Source organism: Engraulis encrasicolus, chromosome 12, assembly GCF_034702125.1.
Source record: "Engraulis encrasicolus isolate BLACKSEA-1 chromosome 12, IST_EnEncr_1.0, whole genome shotgun sequence".
Lineage (NCBI taxonomy): Eukaryota > Metazoa > Chordata > Actinopteri > Clupeiformes > Engraulidae > Engraulis > Engraulis encrasicolus.
The window spans coordinates 18,398,362-18,406,507 of NC_085868.1; positions in this window are offsets into that span (position 1 = coordinate 18,398,362).

Sequence of the window (8,146 nt, forward strand, 5' to 3'; positions counted from 1 at the left end):
CACACAGACCAAGACTGTGGTTGTGAAAAAGTGCACAAAAACCAATAGTGTGGCACGGCCCGTGTGAGGGAGGTCATGGCTGGAATCTGTCAGTAGGCCTACATGGGGGGCCTTGTCATGGTAAAGTTTGGGAACCCCTGGTCTCTGGAGCACTAGGTAGCTTCTGCTTGGTCTAGCTGTGTCCTTCCCAAAACCATCCCTAAACCTAACCTGTCTGTCAGTAATGCCATGTTTCTAAGTTTTAAATTTGTGCCCCGACCAAAACTTTCCCTGAAGGCCTACCTAACCTGTCACAGACAAGTTTTTTCAAGTAGGCCTATTTCAATTAACTGTAAACATCTATACTAATGTGGCACATGTGGTTGTATTCTGAAAAGCCTAACAAACAAGAATATGAGAGTAAAGGGAATGTAATATAACTGTATACAACTTTGGGAGATGTAAATTAATGGTCCGGTTTTTTTTGACCGAAGCACCATGAATGTAACAAGTTGGTGTATCTTCCACAATGCCTTTGGAATTTCATTGTATTTCATTTTGACCATTTGAATAGGTTAGCTGGAGGATATCGTGATGTGTCATTTGTGTATGATGAAAAATAGAGAAGTTATTTAAGAATGAAGTTTCAAAACGGTCATTTTTGACCGTAACACAACCAGAAGGTTAAAAAACGGTGTCCATATGTTGGTCACATGTCTCAGTCAGGCTTGATCATATCCATTAGCAGACAGACGGCATGAGTTGGAGCGGTGGACTTCGCGTTTGGCCTAATGCAAACGCTCCTATCGACTCAAAGGTGAATTGAGTACCGGTAATCGCTGGAAGTTCTGTAATCTCTTTATTTTAGTGTGCTACTGTCTGTAGGTGATATCTTCATTATTCCGGCCTAAATACACTGCCTTTTCAAAAATACAATATAATAATAACAACAAGAACAAGATCATCAACAACAACAACAATAATAATAATAATAATAGCAATATTATGATGATGATGATGATGATGATGATGATGATGATGATGATGATTATGATTATGATAGGCTATTAATATAGACAAAAATACATGCCCTAGTAGTCCTCAATGAATAATGCATTATTCACACATTATTAGGGACATTGAATGTTTTACACAATTTAATTATTCTTGCATAATTATTTTAATAGGAACTATTCCAAACACTACTGCTAATCAATCAATCACAAGCTATCCACCATTATTATATTATTATTATTATTATTATTATTATTATTAGTAGTAGTAGTAGTAGTAGTAGTAGTAGTAGTAGTAGTAGTAGTAGTATTGTTAAAGCCAGCACACTTACATTTGAGCATAGGCTAGAATATACCCTGGTCATAAAAAAATGATTCAGTCTCTTCCTCTCAATCTCCATCTTTTCTTCAAATCCCATACAGAGAGCTGCTTTTTAAAGTAGGCTCGCACCAAAAACTTTTTTTCCCCCTTCTGGACACAAACCACTATAACTCTGGAAGATTGAATATCTGAGAATTACTAAGCACAGCACAGAGTGATTCCTGCCCCCCTGCCCTCACCTCTACCCACCCCTATAATGGCTTCTGCTGGATACCCAAATGCCAGGCAGGCGGGGAGCAAAAAAAAGGCAGCAAGGCTGGCTGGCTGGTGTGCCAGCTTGATTGGCTGAATAGTGCCAGTGGCAAAAGCACAATGCAGATGAGCTGCACTGTGGGCAGCTAGCATGGCAGCGACCTACTCTGACGGGCACATGCAATCAGGTGCAACACCACCAGGGCACAGCACAGGAGCGTAACAGCAAATCACGCTATGCATGGGCCCTATGTACAATCAGCTCCAATGGGGCCCACTGAGTGTTGGAGACCCTGGTTTGAGTCCGGACGGGGTCAATTCCCGATCCTCCCCCATCTCTCTCTCCCACTCACTTCCTGTCAGCATCTCATATATCCTGTTAATAAAGTCATACAAAGCCCCTAAAAAAATGACACAGACTAAGTGTGGGCCCCCTATGTATATGGGGCCCTGGTGACTCATTTACCCCATTAAACGACATCCCTGCCAACGCAGGCCACCTCCACCGCTACCCCAACCTCCACACCAATCCCAATCCAGCTGCCTCACTTCCTGTTCCCTGGGGGTCTGCTTCCTTTCTTTTGCTTTGCTCTGTTCTGTTCTATTCTCTGGTACAACGATCAGTTAGCTTGCATAATATATTCTGAAAAGGGGAAAGGTGAGGTGGGGTTGTATGTGTTGCTGTGTGTGCATGGGAGAAAGACAAGGGTTTACTTAATAAGAGTGAAAGACAACATACAGTGATGACAGAGGATGGGAAATTTATAAAATGAATAAATCAAACACAGAGAGAGGATGTATAGGATTAGGATGTATGTATTTTAAGGGCTCAGGAGGTAATACTTGTAATTAATCTATATTTTCCATTTTTCATATACTAAGTAATATATTTAAAGACAAATACATTTTGTAGAGTTGTATTTGGACTTGATTTGACTGGAGTTTAGCTTTAGCCTGGGCTGTATGACAACCGTGATATCAGCAAGGTCTTTGTTCCCTGTGCTATAGACAGGTTGGAATGTGTGGGCGACACCTCCCTGTTAACATGTGCAAGAGCAACGCTGCAGAGGGTTTCCAACACCTGAAGCAGAGTTGCATTTGCATCCAAATTAAATAACATGTTTGCTTTCCGGGCCTTTTCCTTGGAGAAATCCAACAAGGTGAGGAGCAATTAAACTCTCTGAGATGAGATCTCATATCAAAGTGTTATGTACCAGATACGACATGAGGCAGAACTTTGGGGCAAAAGGTGTCTCTTGTGCACGGCTCCAAGCAGCTTCATGAAAACCTCAAAGGAGATAACACTTGATCTTGGATTTAGAGAGTCACAGGGTCAAGTCTATACAAGTAGGAAGAATGTGGTGGGTAGTACTGATATGACCTTGAACAAGGCATCTAACACACACATTGCTCCAGGGACCATGCATCAATAACTATAGGCTGTATTATTGGATAAAGTCTTATGTAGTACGCAGTTATTTTAATTCACTCTACGTAATAACCTTTTGACTGCTCTGACCTGCCTGCATTCACAGATTTAATTTGAATCTTTAAAGTGTTTAGCACTGGACAAAGGTCCCAGCACTGTGTGTGGGTCATAAACAATGCATTGCATATTTTATTGTATATCATATCATTAAGTCAATATTGAGTCCACGCATCACTACCTCAACTCCAAATTTTTTTTTAAGGTTTCAAGGAAAGCATGATTTTTTTTCTGTCATTTCCTTATTTACTGCAGAGATGTATTCCGCTACTTAACTTGCAAATCTGTAGCTGTCAGAGGCAAATTATGTAGCTCAAAGTATGTGTTATGAAAGAAAATCAGCGCTGTGCCCTTTGAGAGAACACCTCTGCGGCAAAAAAGTGTGAAGTCTTCTCTCACATGTTTACCGATGTTTGTAGGAAAAATCTAATGGTGTACAAGAGCGCATGCACACTGCTTTCATACTCACTCTTTCACCCGAAAGAAATATGGTGTGATTGTCATGAATCGTTTCTTTTTCTAAACAGAAAAGAAATGTGTGACTTCTTGTTCGAATTTTGGTGTGTGTGTGTGTGTGTGTGTGTGTGTGTGTGTGTGTGTGTGTGTGTGTGTGTGTGTGTGTGTGTGTGTGTGTGTGTGTGTGTGTGTGTGTGCATGTGCGTTTGTGTGTGCGTGCGTGTGTGTGTTTGTCTTTGTGAAAAGCTGCAAAGCTGCAGAGTAGGGTTGTTTTTATTCCATCCATCCAATCCACTTTTTTCTCATGAAACTGCACATTTCTGACATATTGAGAGTTCACTGAGGGATGATCTTAGTCCCAGCGAGAGGAGCACAGAGACCCAGAGGTCGGCCATTGATTCCTGGATAGCTCTTCAGCGAGTCCCCCCCCCACCCCACCCACCACCATAAGCTCTTCAGCATCCCCTATCTCCTGACTCTTCTCTCCAGCTCGCTTTTGCTCTCACTCTCACTCTCACTCCTTCTATCATTCTGTTATTTCTATCTTTTGCTGTCTTTTTCTCCTTTCTTTTTCCTACTCAGCATCTCCTATCCCTCTGCTATGTCTCCGCTCCCTTGCTCTCACTCTCTCTCTTTCATCATATCATTCTGTTCTTTCCATCTTTTTTGTCCTTTCTTGTTCCTCCCTTCTCAGCTATATCCGATGTCTCTGCTCTCCTGCTCTTACCCCTAGTCTCACTCAGTTTATTTTTATTTATTTATTTATTTTTTTATTTTATTTTTTTATTGTTATTATTTTTTTGACCCATCCACCACCCCCCCCTTATGGGGGACCTATATTGTCTTCCTTTTTTTAAATTTCTCTTCATTTTTTCTTTTAAAAGCAAAATGTAATATACAATAAAGGACAATAAAAGGATAAAGACAGGGAAAAAAATACAAACCAAACATGAGTGTCCCCCAACACGTCAAACTATATATTAATTAAACAACACTACTACCCCACCTCCCCCCCAAAACCCCCACCCCCATCCCAGGAAGGAATTATAATTTACTTTTGCGCTGATATGCTTAGAAATTATACCTTATTCATTTTTGAACTAAACAGAAAGGGAAAAAAAGAAGAAAGGAAGAAAAATAAAATAAAATGAAGGTACCTAAAGCCATCCTTCTCCATGTTTTATCTTAGACCACCTATCTGCATACATTGTTTTACCTGTTTCACAAGTCATTATACACTCTATTTTACAATAATATCTGACATAATTTTTAAAGACTCTTATTTTCAACTTTTTTAAATCCATCGTTTTATGTATAAATACTTTACCCAACAAAATGATTATATTTTGTATTGCTTGGCTTTCATTTGCCACATCGCCCAGGAGCACTGTAGGGAGATCCAAGCATAGACTGATGTTGTATTTTAACAGCCAACGTTCTATTTCAAACCAAAGTGTAACAGTTAAAGGACAATACCAAAATAAGTGTTCTGGAGTTTCCTCTTCTTCTAAACAGAAGCGACACAATGGATTTGTTTCTATACCCCAAATGTGAAGCATTTTCTTGGTGTTTAAGTATTTAAAAATTAATTTGTATTGAAAAAAACGTATTTTTATATCTAATGATGATTCATACAAAGTATTGAAGATTTCCTTCCATAAGAGAGGAGAATCAATCATTTTTTCCCAGCTATCAAAAATATTACATGGGATCTCAACCAATTTATCTGTATGTAAATAAAACTTATATATTTCCTTGTTTATTTTTGTTTGATTTAGCCATTTGTTCTGCTTTATATTTGGTCTACACACTAAATTACTCTCACTGCTCGTTTTAATTTTTTGCTTCCACCTTGATGATAGAGAAGAAGTCAACTGATTGTATTGTTGAGTTGTACATACCTCCCCATACCTGTCTCTTAACTGTTTATATGAGAGGATTTGATGTTTCTCGTTTACAATGTCATTCACAAAAGTAATTCCTTTAATGAACATTTGTTTAAAGAAAATAACTTTGCCTCCACTCAAAATGTTAGAGTTAAGCCACAAGATTTGTTGCAATATATCTTCAGCCTTTTCTGGCGGATAATACTGAAGGTGAAGCCAACTTTGCAGTGCCTCCATCAAGAAGCTAAAAGCTTTCTGTATAATGCTTTCCATCTTATTAAAGTGTGTTGGACTAATCTGTAAAAATGGGTACATTTTTTTCTCAAACAACGGATGGATGTTTCTGAGCAATTTGCTTGAAAACCAGTCTGGATTAAAATAATTTTTTTGTATGAGAGATATTTATTTATTGCTCTCAGGTTTAACAGTTGCGTACCACCTACCTCATAATCGTTATATAGATATGCTCGTCTAACTTTATCTTTTTTGCCATTCCAGATAAACTTAAATATTTGTTGTTCATATTCTTTAAAAAAGATTTCACTCAGTTTATTTCCTTCTACCTTACTTTTGCAATATTTCTTGCCTCTTTCTGCCTCTCTCATTCCCCGTCTTTCTCATATACCTTGTCTCACGTCGTCTTCTCTCTCAGCCCTTGCCCCCGCCTCTCCTCTTTTTCTCCCTCTCTGTTTTTCTTTCATTTTCTGTCTTACTAGTCCCCACCAAGTAAGATATAGTCTTTTTGCACCAAATATTGGTAATATGGTGTGCTACACACACACACACACACACACACACACACACACACACACACACACACACACACACACACACACACACACACACACACACACACACACACACACACACACACACACACACACACACACACACACACACACACACACACATTCTTGTTTTTTATTTTGTCGTGTTTATTTATTTATTTATTTTTTATTATTACTATCATTTTACCTTATGTTTTATCTTAATGTTTTAAATGTTCTTTGACTCTAATATAATTCCTTCTTTCTTCCTTGTTTCCTTTCTTTTTTTGCATTTGTTAATCTTGTGAAGCACATTGAGTTGCACCTGTGTATGAAATGCGCTATACAAATAAACTTGCCTTGCCTTGCCTTGCCTTGCCTTGTGTGCCTACACTATGTATTATGTGTCATTATACCATATCTTTGCACAGTAGGCAGTTTGTCTGCTTGTCTGTTTCCTACAGCATCTTCCTGTTATACTTTGAAGTTTGCCAGTCTCCCCTTCCCTCCAGCCAAAATCAAGTTTACTTTAGATAGAGCTGGATTGCGTATGATGCCTATGCCAGTGTCCTGATTATGCTTTCTAGTCCAACCCAGGTCTTACCTCTCACCAGCTACCTTGCCTCCAGAACATTCTATTCTAGTTCACACACACACACACACACACACACACACACACACACACACACACACACACACACACACACACACACACACACACACACACACACACACACACACACACACACACACACACACACACACACACACACACACACACGAGTGCGTATACACTCTAAACACCAATCAGATTGGAGGAAGGCAAGCCTGAACACCAATCATGTTGCGGGAACGAGGGTCTGGGGTCAGTGTCCTGCGGGTGCATGAAGTAACAACAGGATGACTCAACCCCCTTCACACACACACACACACACACACACACACACACACACACACACACACACACACACACACACACACACACACACACACACACACACACACACACACACACACACACACACACACACACACACACACACACACACACACACACACACACACACAAGCAAACTGATCACAATTTGTTATTCAAATTATCGATGAATTCATTAACTGTTAGTTGACTGATCTGATCAATTGACTTGTTATTAATTGATAAGCAACACCCCCCCCCCCCAAGTTTCCCAAAACAACAATTGAATGTGAATATATATATATAATATAACATAATGTGCTAAATTTAAATTAATTTCTATTCATATTCTTTAATCCAAAGGTGATTGAAATGTTCCCACTCTTCATACCCCTCTTCACACGTACTTTGTTATACCCATTTCACCTGGGCCTCAACATTTTAATCAACAATTACTCATTAATCTATTATTTGTTTAGTGACTTCTGGTCTGATCTGATTGAGTCAGTTGTACAATGAGCTCTGTAATCAGTTGTGCTGGATTTGAGGGTTTTTTTATTTTTATTTAACACACACCATGTGAGATGCAGACAGCGATCAAATATGAAAACAGCTGTGGTCACACACTTCATGCAGTAGGGTAATATTTTATATTACCAACATTTCATTCACACCTTCATTATACATGGGGTCCTTTCACTTTCATACTTTCAGTTGATTCACATGACCTCTGTCTGTATGAGTGTGAAATGACTCTGATGAAGTTGCAAGCTGAAACTTTTGTAAAAAATAAATAAATAGTGGACTTAAATTGTTGCAAAGGATAGCCATAGTTGACTGTTGTCTGTGTTTTTGCATCTGTACCGTTGTGTACTGTTTTGTACTGTTTTACTGTTGTATCTGTACTGTTGTGCCTTTTGTGATTTTGTTTGGCTTGTTTATACAACACTGAGCTATTGTCTATGAAGGTGGCTGCTCCCTGCAGTGATGTAACTATACACCGTATGTGTTTGCGGCTTTTCTGTTTGTGCGTGTGTCTGACTGCATATTTATGGAAATGCAGCACACA